Source organism: Salvia splendens, chromosome 18 (genome assembly GCF_004379255.2).
Source record: "Salvia splendens isolate huo1 chromosome 18, SspV2, whole genome shotgun sequence".
NCBI lineage: Eukaryota > Viridiplantae > Streptophyta > Magnoliopsida > Lamiales > Lamiaceae > Salvia > Salvia splendens.
The window spans coordinates 2,166,447-2,183,848 of NC_056049.1; the positions used below are offsets into that span (position 1 = coordinate 2,166,447).

The 17,402-nt window shown below is 42.4% G+C and overlaps 3 long non-coding RNA genes and 1 pseudogene across 3 annotated transcripts; 3 read left to right on the forward strand and 1 right to left on the reverse strand.

The window, feature by feature from the left end:
- The first annotated feature begins 8 nt into the window (after positions 1–8).
- On the forward strand, positions 9–2,904 carry LOC121776022. Its single transcript, XR_006045218.1, has 3 exons — positions 9–506; positions 2,194–2,307; positions 2,629–2,904. It is a non-coding gene; the product is annotated as an uncharacterized LOC121776022 (long non-coding RNA).
- Positions 2,905–3,510: 606 nt separating this feature from the next.
- LOC121777861 lies at positions 3,511–14,015 on the reverse strand (annotated as a pseudogene).
- Positions 14,016–15,091: 1,076 nt separating this feature from the next.
- LOC121776024 lies at positions 15,092–15,803 on the forward strand. The gene is made up of 3 exons (XR_006045220.1): positions 15,092–15,182; positions 15,338–15,416; positions 15,768–15,803. It is a non-coding gene; the product is annotated as an uncharacterized LOC121776024 (long non-coding RNA).
- Positions 15,804–15,930: 127 nt separating this feature from the next.
- Positions 15,931–16,253, forward strand: LOC121776023. Its single transcript, XR_006045219.1, has 2 exons — positions 15,931–15,962; positions 16,133–16,253. It is a non-coding gene; the product is annotated as an uncharacterized LOC121776023 (long non-coding RNA).
- Positions 16,254–17,402: the final 1,149 nt, after the last annotated feature.

A 17,402-nucleotide genomic window follows, 5' to 3' on the forward strand; every position in this document is an offset into this window, starting at 1 on the left:
AAATCCCCCCGTCTAACATATTTGACAATCACTGGTGTTCCTCAATGCATGACCACTTGTTTTGTTGAGATTCCGCCTCCTTTTAGTAGCTTGGCATGGTTAACCATAGATGCTAGTGTGGGGGGATTAATGGAGACTGTTAATGGCATATTGCAAGGATGCAGCTCGCTTAATGTCTTACAATTGAAGGGGATGGAAAGTTGGGAAAATCTACCGGAATCGATTCAATATCTCTCTACTCTTTCTTATTTAAACTTGATGAATTTTGGAATGGAAGAGTTACCTGAATGGTTGGGGAACTTGTCATCTCTAAGGGAGTTGCGTATACAAAATTGTAAGAAGTTAAGGCATATGGATGCAATGCGGCGCCTCACTGAATTAGTCAGCTTATATATATATTGAGGGATGCCCAGAAATATGTGTTGAAGAAGCAAGTGATGCAGCTGATTCTCAATGGCCCAACATTTCCCATCTCCCCGACATCCATATTGATGGACGCCTCATCCGTGAGTTTGAATATCTTTTCTTGGTTTGTATTTTACAAATGAAGTCTCTAAAATCATGAACATTGGCCAAATTTTGGTATTTTCCACAAACTTTCAAATTGGTCTTCAATATCACAACTTAATATTCTATGTGTTATTTTCCAACCCAACCCAAACAAGATATTTTCAGCGAAAAACTTATTTTGCATGGGCAACCATGAAATATTTTTAATATTTTTTATCACTTTTTAAGTTCGTAGCATGTAGGATAATAAGTCACATAGAAAAATCACATTGAAAGTAGTATCAAGTATGATAAAAAAAAATGCACATAATGTAAAGTTTATTACTAATATTTAAGACCAATTTTAAAGTGCATAGAAAATACCAAAATTTGGTCAACGTTTATGGTTTTAAGAACCAATATCCCTTTTATAAACAGTTGCATGTCTATTCCTCCTCACCACCAGATTACCTTCACTTTATTAATTTATAGGAAAAATTGCATATGTACATTTTTGTAAACGATCTACCCCATAATCACGACTAATGCCTCCAATCCCAAAGCTGGTAACTATAATTACACCTTTGTCTAAGTTCTAATTTAAAAAAATTCTCTCTACTAAAAGCTTACTCATTCTATGCCTCACAGAAAATATGATATTGTGTTGTTTTGATTTCGGTACTACTAGGTTGGAGCCAGTCTTTTCAAAGCAGATATCCAATTATATCTCATTATTTTAGGATTTTAATAAAAATGTATCATCCTAATGGGTATTGCGAAAAAATAACATGTTGTTGGGTTTAAAATGTGTCGCGGTTGAATTGCTTTTGCAATTACCTTAGGGTGATCATTTTCTTTTAAACGTTAAAATTATAGGACAAAATGGAATATTTAGATAAGTTGCATACTTAATCCCAAATGGTTCCTCACAGAAGCTATGTGTAGAACCAAATAGGGTTTTTGTGCAAAGGAACGAGATCAATTTTGGACTTTAAACATGGCTACTTTTTTACGAAACTGTTAAATATGAACCAAAACATATTGTTTATGATCAAATTAGAACCACAAAAGTTTCTTTGAGCAAAGGTACGACACTAATTTTATACTTTAGTCTTATATCTACCATGTTTTATAGTATAAGAAACTGCATATCACTAATATTATCTGATCTATTATACAAGGTTGTCCTGGTCAGTATTTACTTTTTTCTATATTTTTGTTTACTAGGTGAGTTCTCTTTAATGGAAATTAGTGGATGATATATATATTCTTCACTCTTTTAACATATATTGTTTGGCGAATATTTTTTTCGAACTCATATTAATATGAATATATTATTCTCTCTCCACCTAACACACAAAACAACATCTTCTAAAATCTCGTATCATTTCCTAATGTGCCATCTATTATGGGACAGAAGTAGTACTATATTTTAATGTGATTTGCTGTTGTGTCGTGGTCTTGTTTACTTGTTATTGTACTCCTGTTATCTAAGGGATGATTATTTCTGAATGGCCCAAGATTATTGCAAGAATTCTGATTCTCATAAAAAATACTATGAACTTGCATTGTTTCAATTTAATTGCCACTACTAGTTTGGGGCTAGTTTTATCTAGTAGATCAACTTACAAAGTTAAGTTGCACACACCGAATCCCAAAATATTCAACACTACTTTGTCACAATCTTTTTCGTGTTTTATATAGATCATGATGAGGAAGCTCGTGTTTGAGTTTGAGTTGCTTCGAGTGAGGTGGTGAAGGAGTGTGTGCCCATTAATTTTCTCCAACTTGATGTCAACATTCTTCAAATTCCCACCGGTAAGATTAAGTTTCACCAACAGTCCCCTATTCTTTGATTGTTTTTTATATGATTGTAGAGTGTGGATAAATATAGATATATATATACTCTTGTTTTAGCACTAGGATTCTTCGTTGCACTTTGGTAGGTTGTGTTTTTGTTGTTGTGGTGGTGGTGTTGTTGGACTCTTCCTCATCGTTATTTGGTTGGAGCCTTTTATTTATCAAAAAATATATACATAAAATTTGTTTAAGACAACATCTCTGATTCTAGTCATGTTATTACATATGTTTTCCTCTACCTCTTCACACCGTAAATTGCAACTTTAAATTTCCCAACAGGTTTGGCAATTGTTTGCTTTGTGTGTCTCTCACGCCGCAGTGGTGGCAGAAGGAGATCAAGTAAAGACTTGTGTTAGAGTCATGTCTGAATTTGCTTACCAACAAACTTTGACCATTGTAATCATTTAATCCCTGTTTGTTGCATGAAAATTGTAATGTGTAAGGTATTTTAAGATGTTTGGATGGTTTCGTTGTATTTTATCGAAAAAGATCCTCTGTTTTGTCTGACTACTAGATTATTGTCACTTTAATTTAGTGATGGATTCATAACTTCGATTTGGTGTGTGCTGAACACTTTGTGTTAGAACAATTGTCATTGTGTAGCTGTCGAGTCACCACTGGCAAGCAAGCAACAACAACTCGACAGCTATGCAATGCAATAGCTGAAATGTCGGCTCTTGTTTTCTTTTTCCTCCATTTTCGGTTCTCTCCCCCTACTTTTGAATAGGCCGAGGAAATATAGTTATATGGGTTATGGAGTATTGATGTTGGATTATAGACGGAGATATTAAGCTTTTGAATCAAAATTAGGGAAGCGCACAAATTATGGAGTAAAAAATGCTTCATATGAGTATATAATACTGTAAAAATAAGATGGTTGTGTTAGGAATTAAACACACAATTGAAAAATGGCTAACACCTTGCGCGAATTTTGACTAGAGGAATTCAGAAAACGATCCCATCATAATCCTATAGTTATAATAGTAGTATATGAAACTTCATTTAAAACTTGAAGATGATACCACATACATTAACATATTTTTACACTATTGCATTACAATATGACATAACTAAGTGCTTTTAATTAGAGCGCTATATAAGTGATAATATACCTAAGAGTGTGACTGGTTGTACGGTACATCTCGCTTCCTGAGTAGAAACCTAGGAGTGCAACCGGTTGTGCGACCTGGACAACCCAACACAACTATAGGTTCAACGCAATATAGTCCTCAAGAGACGATACTTCAACAACCACAGACATTATTGGCACACTCCCCAAAAAAAAACAAGAGCAGGGCATCTGCCGCCCGCCCGTGCTCAAAGAACAGCAAGCACGAGCAGAACGCCACCATCATCGCCACAATGGAGAAGAAGAGCGTCGGCGTGAGGATCGAGAGGAACATGAGCATCGAGGTGAGCGTCGCCACCGCCTCCAACACCGGGAAGATCACGAACATCCTCTTGTTCTCCAGGATAGGGGCGCCGTGGCTGTTGTATCTGCCTGGGACGGTGAAGGCTGTCGTGAACACCACCATCGCGATGAGCACCGTCACCACCATGCACGATTTTGCAGTTTGCTTCATAAATTTCTCCCCTTCCGCACGGAGGTCTTCGTGCTCGGCTACAAATAATTGGCGAGGCATTTTCCCTTCCTTGTTCTTCTTGTGTTTGAATGCGGGCCGTACGAGCTTCTCGACCGCCTGAAAAATTGAAGTATAGTTCATGGAGGATGACCCACCTCATTAGAGAGAAAAAAGTTGATAAAATAGAAGCTTCATATTTTTACGGGAAGGAGGGAGTATAAAATGTAATAGTAGAAAATTTTGTACCTTGAACCACAATACTTCCCTTAGTATCTGCCAAGAGGCCCCGGGAATGCTGTCGAGCTGATTTTGAGGAGCCAATTTTGCCGCCAAGTGCAATATGTTATTACCTTCACCATCTATGCATGCTGCTATCAAATCTTTGGTACCACCCAACTCATGCATCAAATTGAACACATTGACGTAGCGACGCGAAACCGCAACATGAAATATGTGTTACGAACGCACCTGGATCACGAGGAACGGAGAGCGATGGGGGTGAAGAAACGGCTGCGTCGTCGCCGACGCAGAGCCCGCCAGCCTCGGGGGTAGAGGAGGAAACGTCCGGCAGTGAGGAGCTGGCGGTACCATCAGACGAAGCTGCAGGCGCGGTCACGACCAGGAAGCTGAGACCGAGAAAGGACATCAAACAGCCGGAGCGCTACCAAGACTTTGTGTCCAAGTAGCGGCCTCCAGCTGTTCGACGGAACGCCGGAGAGGAGACAGAGTCTTGTTACTTTTGCCTTACGTTTTCTTTAAGTTATTTTTAATATTGTTTCTGTTTATTTCCTTTTTGAACAATTAATGAGTCGAGCGGTTTATAAGCTCCGTCGGGTTTTCTTTGTTGGTTCTTTCCCGATGTATAGGATTAGGTCGAACCAACCCTAAGGTCTAGATTATTATAAATAGGGCTCCTCATTATTCTTTCAATCAATTAATGAAGAATTATTTTGCCCACATATCTTGTGCAATACACAACTAAACCTAGCCGCTGCCGACGGAGTACGAATTCCGCGCCAGTCTTCAAGTTTTCAGCCGCCGATCCCAAAGCCTGGGACGCCGGATTCGTGTGTTGTTTGATTCGTGACAGAATTTCTTCGTTAAGAGAATTGTTCTCTTAACAACTGGTGCTTTCTCTTGAACTCATGGATATAGCCGATGACTTGCAGCGATTGCCGCCGGTTTTGACCGGCGGGAATGCACAGGAACTAGCGCTCGGGGCCGCACGCCGACCGCCGCTGGGAAACCGACGCGAACAGACAGGCCAACCCCGGCCGCCGCCACGAGGGGACCAACCGAGTACCTCGAACTCGACGGACCCGCTGACCCAGGGGTTTGACCGAATCATGGCCCGTTTTGATCAATTGGAAGTACGGGTGAGTAGTTTGGAGCTTCCGCGCACACGGGATAACGATCTTCCTGACGATGATTACGATTCGGAGGATCGGGAATATGCGGAATATAGGGACACGGAGGATATGCGGTTTGAATCGGTCCCACGCCAACGCCGCCTAGGGTTCGGCGACAGGAGGGGTGCGCGAGGAGGTAGGCGGGGAAAACCTCTCTCGCCGTGATGATTGGAGGAGAATGGGGGATTGGCAACATGAAGGGGTTAATGAAAATAGAATTGTCCCGTATCAGGCCCGGCGCCCATCAGCCTGGGATCCCCTGGCAGTACAACAACGGGGGGCGCGATCTTCGCCGACGCGGGTCTTGTTGGGACCCGCCAATCGCCCGGGACCGGGTCCACTACCAATACAGTCCGGACCCGCACCAGGGGGTCAAGATGCGGGCTCCTCACTTCGACGGCACCGACGCCACGAATTGGATTTCGCGGGTGGAATACTACTTTGATCACATCATGATGCCCGTCGAGGATCGTCTCCACTACGCAGTAATGCTATTCGACCCCCCGGCCGCAGAATGAATTTTTAACTACAGAAACAACAACCAATATGTCACGTGGACTGAATTCTTGGAGGATGTCCGTCACCGCTTCGACCCTCAGAGTTTCCGGAATTATATTGGCCCTTTGGTCAAATTGGTGCAGACAGGGTCAGTCGCGGAGTATCACGACACGTTTGAGAAGTATTTGAATCGAGTCAAAGGGGTACCGGACTACATTCTTATTCCGGTTTTTATCGAGGGCCTCAAGATGCCCATTCAGGAGAAGGTGGAGTTACAACAGCCACAATCGTTGGCCGAAACAATGGCGCTCGCCCTCCGTTTAGCCGCGAATCAAGATTATAGGTACCAACAGTCGTCACCATCACAACGACGGCAGTGGCCTACCAAGGAGACGAGACTGCATACGCCCTCACTCGCTCCGCCGAGCAGTTCGGGGCCGGTGCAGAAAACAACCCCAGCAACCTCATGAGCAAGAGCGGCCGCGCTTCACTCCGATTCGTGTTTCTAATGCTGAGAAATCGGAACGTTCGAGGAAGGGCCTATGCTGGCATTGCCCCGAGAAGTACACGCCGGGTCATGTTTGTGCGGCCCGGTTACTATGTTACGCTGGGGATGAGGAGTGGGACGACTCAAGTCCGGGACAGGACGATCAACCCCCGGACGAGGAATTGATCACAGAGGATATATCGCACCTACACTCTCTCTCGGGAAGCAGTCGTTCGGTCCCTTTCCAGGTCATCGGGGACCTCGGGGTCACGCGCGTGCGGATTTTGATCGACACGGGAAGCACGCATAATTTCCTCCACTCACGCTTCGCAGAGTCGCTGCAGTTGCAGTTATCGCGTATTCGCCCTTTCCGCGTATATGTGGGAAACGGGGCGTCTCTAATTTGTTCCCACATCTCGCCTCGCACAAAGCTTGCGATACAAGGCACGGAGTTCCTAACCGATTTGCACATCCTAGATGTTCATGGCTGGGATGTGATCCTCGGTATGGATTGGTTGGAGTCGCTAGGCCGAATATCAGCAGATTTCGTAGGCAAAACATTGGAGTTTCGACGAAATAATAAATCGGTGATTTTGCAAGGTAGTTTACCGCCCCCCCAGTAGATCTCGTTGCGGTCTTTGGCGCTGCTAGCATCGTTCTCTTCGGAACATGAATTTTACGAGATTGTACCCCTGGAACCGACCGACGGGTCACCACCTAGTGCCTCCGAGGAACCGACATTCCCCGACGACGTACCTGCAGAGTGCCGCCGCGTCCTCGAGACACACAAGGGGGTGTTTGATTTACCTACCGGTATGCCTCCATCGCGGACTTTCAACCACAGAATACATCTGCTTCCGGGTTCAAAGCCGGTCAACGTCCGTCCATACCGTTATCCTTATTTCCAAAAAAAAGAAATTGAGCGTCAGGTGAAGGAAATGCTAGCTCAGGGCATAATACAGCACAGTCAAAGCCCGTTCTCGTCGCCAGTATTGTTAATCAGGAAGAAAGATGGCACTTTTCGCTTCTGCATCGATTACCGTGCTCTAAATATGGCAACGGTACCTGATCAGTTTCCCATCCCCACCGCGGACGAGCTATTTGATGAATTGGGAGGGGCCAAGTTTTTCACAAAGCTTGATCTACGCTCGGGGATATCATCAGATTCGAATGCACGAGGCAGATATTTTTAAGACGGCTTTCAGGACGCATGCTGGCCATTTCGAGTTCTTGGTGATGCCTTTCGGCCTTACAAACGCCCCCTCTACATTCAAAGCGGCAATGAACACCATTTTCCAGCCATTCCTGCGACAATTCGTCATTGTGTTCTCTGACGACATATTGGTGTATAGTCCGACTTTGGATTCTCACTGCGCGCACCTATCACAGGTACTATCGCTCCTGAGCGCGAATGAATTCTATGTCAAACTATCTAAATGCTCATTTTGCTGCACGACTGTTGAGTATTTGGGTCACTTGATCGTAGGCGGGTCGTTAAAGGCAGACCCCCGGAAAATAGATGCAATGACCGCTTGGCCACTACCACGGAATGTACGCCAGTTACGGGGTTTCTTGGGTCTCACGGGATATTACTGACGTTTCGTGGCAAATTACGCCATGATTGCGTCCCCGCTTACGGAACTACTTAAAAAGGAGGCTTTCATATGGACACAGTCGGCCACGGAGGCTTTCCAGGCCCTGAAATCGGCCATGACGTCGACACCCGTGTTGCGTCTTCCGGACTTTGCCAAGACGTTCTACGTAGAAACGGATGCCTCGGATGTGGGCATAGGAGCGGTCTTGATTCAGGACGGACACCCAATTGCTTACTTCAGTCGTAAATTGGGTCCCCGTCGACGGGTCGCCTCAACATACCATAAGGAGTTGTACGCGATCGTTGAAGCGGTGCAGAAGTGGAGACAGTATCTATTGGGTAGGGAATTTGTGATTCGGAGTGACCAGAAGAGTCTAAAGGAGCTTCTGCAACAAGTGGTCCAAACTCCCGATCAGCAATTGTATGTCCGTAAACTTATGGGGTACAAATTTCGTATTGAATATAAGAAGGGAGCGTTGAATCGGGTGGCGGATGCGTTGTCTCGACGGGAGGAGACCGACTCACAGCAACCGTCGGCTTTGGAAGCTTTGCGGGCATCGGCCCAGGAGGACGAGTCGGCCGACGCAGCGTGCTTGGCCGCGGTTTCCCACCCGATCCCTAGTTTATTGGACGCCTTACGTTTGGAGACAAAGACTAAGCCGGAGTTGTCGGACCTCGCGGCCCAGATTATAGCCGGGGAGGCACCCCCCCCATTTTTCCCTGGTCGATGGGTTGGTTTACTTTAACAGGAGGATCTTGGTGAGCCATACATCCAAGTTCAAACGGTTGTTATTGGAGGAACATCACAGTACTCCCGTGGCTGGCCACCCGGGGCATGAGCGAACATTTCGCCTACTGGCAGCAGGGTTCTATTGGCCTAAGATGCGTAGGGACGTTCGGGACTTCGTCGACGCATGTGCGGTATGTCAGGCAACCAAATACACGACGCAAAAACCGGCAGGCCTTCTGCAACCCCTGCCTGTCCCTTCACAGGTTTGGGACGACGTTTCAATGGACTTTATCACAGGTCTTCCACAGTCACGCGGGTACACCACTATTATGGTAGTGGTCGATCGACTATCCAAGTACGCCCACTTCGCGGCACTTCCCACCCGTTTTGATGCCTTGCGTGTGGCCCACTTATTTGTCAATACCGTCGTTCGCCACCACGGGTTTCCCAAGACTTTGGTTTCAGACAGGGACTCAGTGTTTCTAAATGCAGTTTGGGAGGAAATACTGCGTCTCAGCGGGACTAAACTACACTTTACTACAGCCTACCACCCTCAGTCCGACGGTCAAACGGAGATCCGTAACAAGGGCTTGGAACAATATTTACGGGCGTTCACTTCGGACAGACCGTCGACGTGGTCGAACTTCCTCCCCTGGGCCGAGCTTGCGCTAAATTGTTTCCACCACGCGGGCCTGGGCACCTCCCCTTTTAAAGCGTTGTACAGTAGGGAGCCCCCCCTATTGGTGGCGTCGGCCCCATCAGCTAAGACCCCGCATAGCGTGGCGGAATTGATCAAACAGCGCGGGGAGCTTCTCAAGGAATTGCGCACGAACCTGTCACGGGCGCAACAGCGAATGGCGGCGTCAGCAAATCGCCATCGCCGACACATTGAGTTTGAGGTGGGCAGTTTTGTGTGGCTTAAATTGCAGCCTTACAGACAGCACTCAGTGGCGAGACCAATTTCGGCCAAGCTCGCGAAGCGCTTTTACGGGCCCTTCGAGATAGTGGAGAGGATAGGACCTGTCGCTTATAAGCTTCGGCTGCCAGAGGGGAGTCGCATTCACAATGTATTTCACGTGAGCCTTCTGCGTGCTTTCGTTAAGGACGATCCGATCGTACCCCTTCCAGATCAGTTCGTAGGGAACAGACCAGTGGCCCAGCCGGTGGCTATATTAGACTCGAAAATTTTGTGGCATAAGGGAGCAGCGGTGGAGCACGAGTTAGTGCGGTGGTCGGATGGCTCGGATTCTCCATCTTGGGAACCGTTCGAGGAGCTGTTGAAGCGCTATCCTACACTCTCCCTTGAGGACAAGGAAGTTTCTAAGGACGGGGGAGTTGTTACGAACGCACCTGGATCACGAGGAACGGAGAGCGATGGGGGTGAAGAAACGGCTGCGTCGTCGCCGACGCAGAGCCCGCCAGCCTCGGGGGTAGAGGAGGAAACGTCCGGCAGTGAGGAGCTGGCGGTACCATCAGACGAAGCTGCAGGCGCGGTCACGACCAGGAAGCTGAGACCGAGAAAGGACATCAAACAGCCGGAGCGCTACCAAGACTTTGTGTCCAAGTAGCGGCCTCCAGCTGTTCGACGGAACGCCGGAGAGGAGACAGAGTCTTGTTACTTTTGCCTTACGTTTTCTTTAAGTTATTATTTTAATATTGTTTCTGTTTATTTCCTTTTTGAACAATTAATGAGTCGAGCGGTTTATAAGCTCCGTCGGGTTTTCTTTGTTGGTTCTTTCCCGATGTATAGGATTAGGTCGAACCAACCCTAAGGTCTAGATTATTATAAATAGGGCTCCTCATTATTCTTTCAATCAATTAATGAAGAATTATTTTGCCCACATATCTTGTGCAATACACAACTAAACTTAGCCGCTGCCGACGGAGTACGAATTCCGCGCCAGTCTTCAAGTTTTCAGCCGCCGATCCCAAAGCCCGGGACGCCGGATTCGTGTGTTGTTTGATTCGTGACAGAATTTCTTCGTTAAGAGAATTGTTCTCTTAACAATATGCTACTCCCTCCGTCCCACTTTAGGAGTCCCAGTTGAGTTCGACACGAGTTTTAAGAAATGTAAATGAAAGTTGGTGAAAAAAGATAATGGAACGTGGGCCCTATTTTTTTTTATATTAGTTTTATAATAAAATGTGAGCGTAAAAAAAGTTAGTGGAATGTGGAGCCTAATACTATTTATGGAATATTACAACCGGACTCCTAAAGTGGGACACCCGAAAATGGTAAATCGGGACTCCTAAAGTGGGACGGAGGGAGTATTTGTGTTATCATTCACTTTGTACAATAAATTATGGTAATTTTTGAATAATTCCACCAAGAATTCATCATTTCCTGATTCTGCTGCTATAAAAAATAATGTTGAAGAATCTACCTCCCTAGCTTCATCTGCTTCAATATCTTCCAACTCAGTAGCTCCCGCTGCTCGATCAATTTCTACTGATTCAGCGGGAGCAACTATTTGAGCATGTGTTGACTCAACAACTACCGTTGTTTCAACATGTGCTTGCTCAATAACTCTGACTGTTTCAGTATGTGCTGCTTCAATATCTTCTTTATATAACTCAGCAGCATCCCACAAACAATTCATTAATCTATTGGCATGTTAAAGGCGTTTCCCTTAACAAGCACCGGCTGTGAGTTTCACTCGGCGGTGGAGATAAATTTCCGGCTGCCAACAGGCTCGGCAGACGATTGCAGAGTTTCTGTGAGCGGGAGTCGCTCCCGTCGGGCAGATAACTCGGCAATTGATAGAATACTCCGGCGTCCAATTAGGATCGGCGGAGGGAATCGAAAATTAGAATTGGAAAACACACGTTATCTTTGGTGGAGAAAATATTTCATTCATTGATTGAATTAAATGATAACAATCTCTCACATTTATAATACTCTAATACTACTACCCTAACTTATTGAACAAGAAACAAATATCTAAACAAATATGGAAAAGATACGGTAAATCAAAATATAACTAAATAATTGGGAGATAAGATCGTATCAACTCCCCCACGGTTGAAATCCACCTTTTCCTCAAGGTAGGAACCATAAAACCACGAAGAGAGTTGAAAGTAGAAGCTTTGGCGCGGTATCTCCTCCTGGATCAAATACCCACCGAATAGTTGTGCGTCTCCCTTAATCATTTTCACCCAAAATCACCAATAGAGAACCGTGTTGGGTATAAGACATGGTGGACACCCCGCCACATTGTTGGCGTGACAATTCAATGCTAAAATGAAAAGTTTTGCCACACCTCTATGAATGCTCAAACACGGCGTGTCATTTCCCGGAGGAATCAACCTTGCATTGGCGTCAAGCGACGATAATCGAGGATTCATACTTGTAACATTACTGACATTCAAATCCACATAGACACAAACAAGTGCTTGCGAACCGGAGTGAGCATCCCCTGTCTTACCCAATTTTCTAACATGAGTAATTCATAAAATTAATATGATTGTATTGGTAATACGTCACCGAGATTTTAACCGTGCGATATTTTTTTGGAACTCCCTAATTCACAAGAATTTAGGCTCTGATTCAACCATTGTCTTCTCTTCTTTCATATTTTCGTTATATTCGTACAAATACAGTAGAAAATTCCCAAACATACAAGGAAATAAACAAATTACAAAATTAAGAAAGACAAACTAATATACCACGGTCAACTCCCATAAGTTTACAAATATAAAGAAAAACCGACAAATTGATAAATGATAAAATCCACACATTTAAAACATCAAAACATGCACAATTCCATATAGTTTTTAAAATTGTATCTCGGGATTAAATATGTAAACTTAGTGTGTTGGTTCATGAGATTGAATTCCACAACTCAACAAACCTCATCTAACTAAATTAATCTCATAACTTAATCCTAAATTATATTTTGTTACTATTTTATCTAGGCAACCAAATACCACCACAAGATATACACTGCGTTGATGAGTTAACAAATTAGCAATTTAATAAAAGTTAACATCATAACGCACCCCATAAATCCTCATAATTAAACTACTCGAGGGAATGCTAACAATCTAACTTGATCATAATACTCCCTCCGTCCCACAAGAATATGCACTCTTTCCTTTTAGTCCGTCCCACAATAATATGCATTTTTAATTTTGGAACTATTTTATCTCTAATGAGGTGGGACTCATTCTCCACTAACAATACTTTATTTACTTTTTCTCTCTACATCTCTCTTACTTTATCAATTTTACATTAAAACTCATGCCGAACCCAAAGTGCATATTATTTAGGGACGGATGGAGTATGATTCAATGCAATCATAATACTATCAATTCTGGTCAATAATTACTACTACCAAGATGCAGGCTTGAGTCGGGTTACGGAAAATCCTCACTTAATAACAGGTCAAAACAATAGAAATTATTAATGTATGCACAATGTAACTATTTATAAAATCCAATACATAGTTTAATTCAATAAATGTTACAATTTTTTAATTTCTAATATATTAAATAAAAAATACATAAGCAAAATTTAAAAGTATATGAACAAATAATTTTTGTAGAACCCAACTCAGCCCATTTCACTGGTGGTCCTAAGCTGGGTGGGTTCGAATTTATAAATTGAGACTCATACCAGCCCACTTTTTCAGTTTTGGGTTGGGCCCCACGTTATCTGGCTGGGTCGGGCTGAGCTTCCAACCCATTTGACAAGTCTAATTTTGATCCAATTCATTGACAACTCTTTAAAACTATAAAAACTTGATTATATCAATTCAATTAATTACCAGTCATGGATTTTAAATATTTAATACTGCTAATGTACAATTCACTTAATTCAACTATTAAATTTGGATAAGCTTAACTATATCAGTTCACTTAATTATCAGTCATGGATTTTAGAAATTTAACACTAATGTGCAATTCACTTAATCTAACTTCTACTAAATTTAGATAATTAAGTCAATATAATTATATTACATATGTCATCCATATTATTGACCAGAAAAACTTTAACAATCACTATAAAACGACCTTAGCAAAATGTCTCATGCATATTCTATCTTATTTCTCATCGGATTCATGATTTTCCTTGTCACTCCATCTCTTGCTCTTGGATTAGACAAAGAAGATGCATCATCATTTGACTATGATATAAATAAAAATGACGAGGATGAGATGTTGTGGACACTCGTAAACCACCACCTCCACTTTGCTCCCTCTCCTCGCGGCCGCCGCAACCACCACCGCCACGCTCTCCTCTCCTCATGGCAGCCGCCACCGCCATCCCATCGACCATCGTGTTCAGGCTCCTCATCACATCCACCACTCTCCTCCTCCACACCGGCACCATCCCATCGGCCATCATGCTCCTCCACCACACCATCACGGCGGCCGTCGTGCTCTAGCTCCTCACATCCAACATGCTCTTCCTCCACACAACTACCATCCCGGCAGCCATCATGCTCCTCCTCCACACATCACCGCGGCCATCGTGCTCCATCTCCTCACATCCAACATGCTCCTCCACCACAATAATATACTGATAACTAAACTAAACAAAACATGATAAGAATACACATTGTAAGTCGTGTTCGGTCATATAACTCCAAAAGTGCATCCATTCTTTGGAGATACATATATTATTAAGTAGTTTTCAGTCATATAACTCCAAAAGTGCATCCATTCTTTGGAGATACATATAATATTATTAAGTAGTTTTTAGTCATCTAACTCCAAAGTGCATCCATTCTTTGGAGATACATATATTACTATCTTAATTTTTTGTTCTTATACTATAGTATGAGTTACTCAATTATCCTTATTTGTAATATATATTGAGTGTTACCATTACATATCTATGAATCAGTTTTCTATCATGGGTAATTAATTTATTCATATGATTTTTTATACTATATGAGTTACTCAACTATCCTTATTTACAATATATTGAGTGTTACTGGTGCAGAGTAGTGATAAAATGCAAACTCATATATTGTACAAACTCCAAAATTTTTTAACACAGTGTCAATACAACGTCAATACAGTGTAAAATTTCATGATTTTGATGTCAACACAATGCCAATACAATATCAACACAATGTCAACCGTTGACACTGTGTTGATATTTTCTATTGTTATTATTTTGTAATCTGATTATTTACTGTACAGTGAGGTACACGAGCAAGCCCTTTACTCCTGTGATGGCAAAGGAGAGTAATGTTAAAGCAGGAAATTGGAAGAATGGTCCTGTTCTTTACTGATCAACCCAGGTGTGCATGTCTATGGCATAATGAATTTCCAATATCCTCATTCGGACTATGTATCTTGTTTGAGGGAGTAAGGATCAGAGAAAGAAAGGAGCAAGTAATTCACTTAACAGTATGTTAGACGCCAGCAGGTCAATGTATATATTAAGTTTTATCTGCTGCTGGTTATGCAGATGGTTTTTTCTGCCTATGCTTTTGCACAGAGTGAGGTTTAATGGTACTTTCAGCATGTCGGAGTAGCGTCTTCTAAATCCAAAACAGCTCGAGTTGTGTCAGTAGAAAATGTGAGAAAAGTTTCTTTCAAATGTATTTTTGTCGCGGGGCAGTTCTTTGTTGGATCTGTTTATTTTATTGAAATATAATCATTTTACCTTTCTTGATTTTTGGTAATTTTTTGGCATCTAAACACTTCATCTTTTTACTTGATTTACAATTGCAGGATCCAAACGACCCAACCATTGGTTTCTTATTGGATGGGATGGTCCGGCTTTGCTGTCTGGTCCGCAAGTATATTGCAGGTTAGGTTCCTTGTGGAGGAATTTTGAGACCTTGAACTTTATGTTGGTTTGCATGAGACTGAAAATATTTTGCCGCGTGACCTAGCATATTGCTGAACTTTTCATTCGTTGCAGTAATCAACTTCCAAAATGATGTCAAAACATGGAATTACTTATTTTGATTCTGATCTGATAATACTTTCAACATAGCATTTGTGTTGTAGCTTTCTAGAGCCCTCCTGAGATTTTCACTTGTATTGCAGCAATAGTGTGTCAATGCTAACATTGGTTGCTGGAAAACAAAGTGGCACAATCTGAACTCTCCCTTTTATTTGATTTATTACTGAAATCTAGATATTTGTTTTCTCTCAGCCATTAGAGGCTATGCCTTATCATACCTATCATCCGGTGCTGGTAGAATCCGTTTCCTGCTTGGCACTCCTGGAATGGTGGCACTTGACCTAGATGCTACCTTAAAGGGACTTTTCCAAAGGATTGTTCAACATCTAGAGAACATACCAAAACCTCAGGGAGAAAAACATTTCTACAATCTCATGTGATTTATCGGTAAGCTGTTTATTCCCTTGCTCTCATTGTATCGACCCACAGTTTTTCCAAGTTCTAGAAATACTGTTGCTTAATCACTTCTTCAGTTTAGGTTTGCTTCTAGTTATGATTGTTTTCTGACATCAGGAGTTACGCAAAGATTGGTTAACCGATTGTTTTCTGACATTCAGGAGTTACGCAAAGATTGGTTAACTGTGTTGATGATTGTCACTTCTGCTCGTTCATCAATCAACATTAGACATTTAGAGAAAGCGACTGTATCCACTGGCAAAGAGGGGTTGCTGTCAGAAGGCAATGCTGCATACAATTGGTCCAGGTTCTCTCTTTAACCAAACTCTTCTGAAAGAATGTTGTACATGCAGTCTGGTCACTTTTTAATTTGAACAATTTTTTTTGTCTTGGAAAACTTTTAAATCGTTCATGGAAGTCATTTTTAGATACAAATTAGGTTATTTTAGATTGATTAATTCTTAACAAGGAGGTCATTTTGTAAATTGATTTGGTTTATAGACATTCAAATCCCTTATGATAAAAAAAAACAATAGTAAAATGACTTTTGTGTTTTTAAAAAACTAGCCTCCATTTTTTTTATCTAATTATTGAGATTTGATCACTAATCATGCATTAGAATTTTTATTTGTGTATCAATCCTATTTAAGTACTAGGACAAATCATCTATGAATATCTGTCACTGATTGATTGGTGACTCTTTCACTTGCAGACACTGAAGAGCTTGTATATTGCGTTTAAAGAACTTCCAAGTACTTTTGAAGAACTTGAGAAACTTAAGGCATCTCTATCTTAGGAGAGATGTAGAGTTCTTTGTTTGCCGAGATGTCTGTTAACTTCTCTCATGACCCTAACAGTTTTTTAGGGTGGGAGACACGACTGGCTACAAAATTGAAGAGCTGGAAATTTGAAATTGTCTCAAAGGAAAACTGCAAATTGATACCTTGAAAGGGTTCATAACAAGGAAGAGGCTAAGAAAGCAAAACTATCAAACAAGCCAAAATTATTGGAGTTGTATTTGGGATGGGAGACTGGTAGAGAAGGTGAAACTACTAATGATGAGAATGTGTTGGAAGGCCTCCAACCTCACTCTCGTCTGAAGAAGTTGGAGATATTTGGATTTGGAGGCAGAAGCTTTCCATCATGGGCTCGAAATATGGAAGTTGATAATGGGCTACCATTTAACAAGTTGGTTAAGATAAGACTCTCCGACTGCTCAGAATGTGAAGAAATCCCATGTTTGGGCGGTTGCCAAATCTCAAGTGTCTTGGGTTGTACAGATTGAGAATGTGAAGTCCATAAATTCTTCATTCTATGGATCAGTGAATGATGAGACACGTACTGTATTCCCAGTGCTAGAAGAGCTCATGTTGGATGACATGTTGGATGACTTGCCTAAGCTCACAGTGTTGAAGGGAATAGAATCAGGGG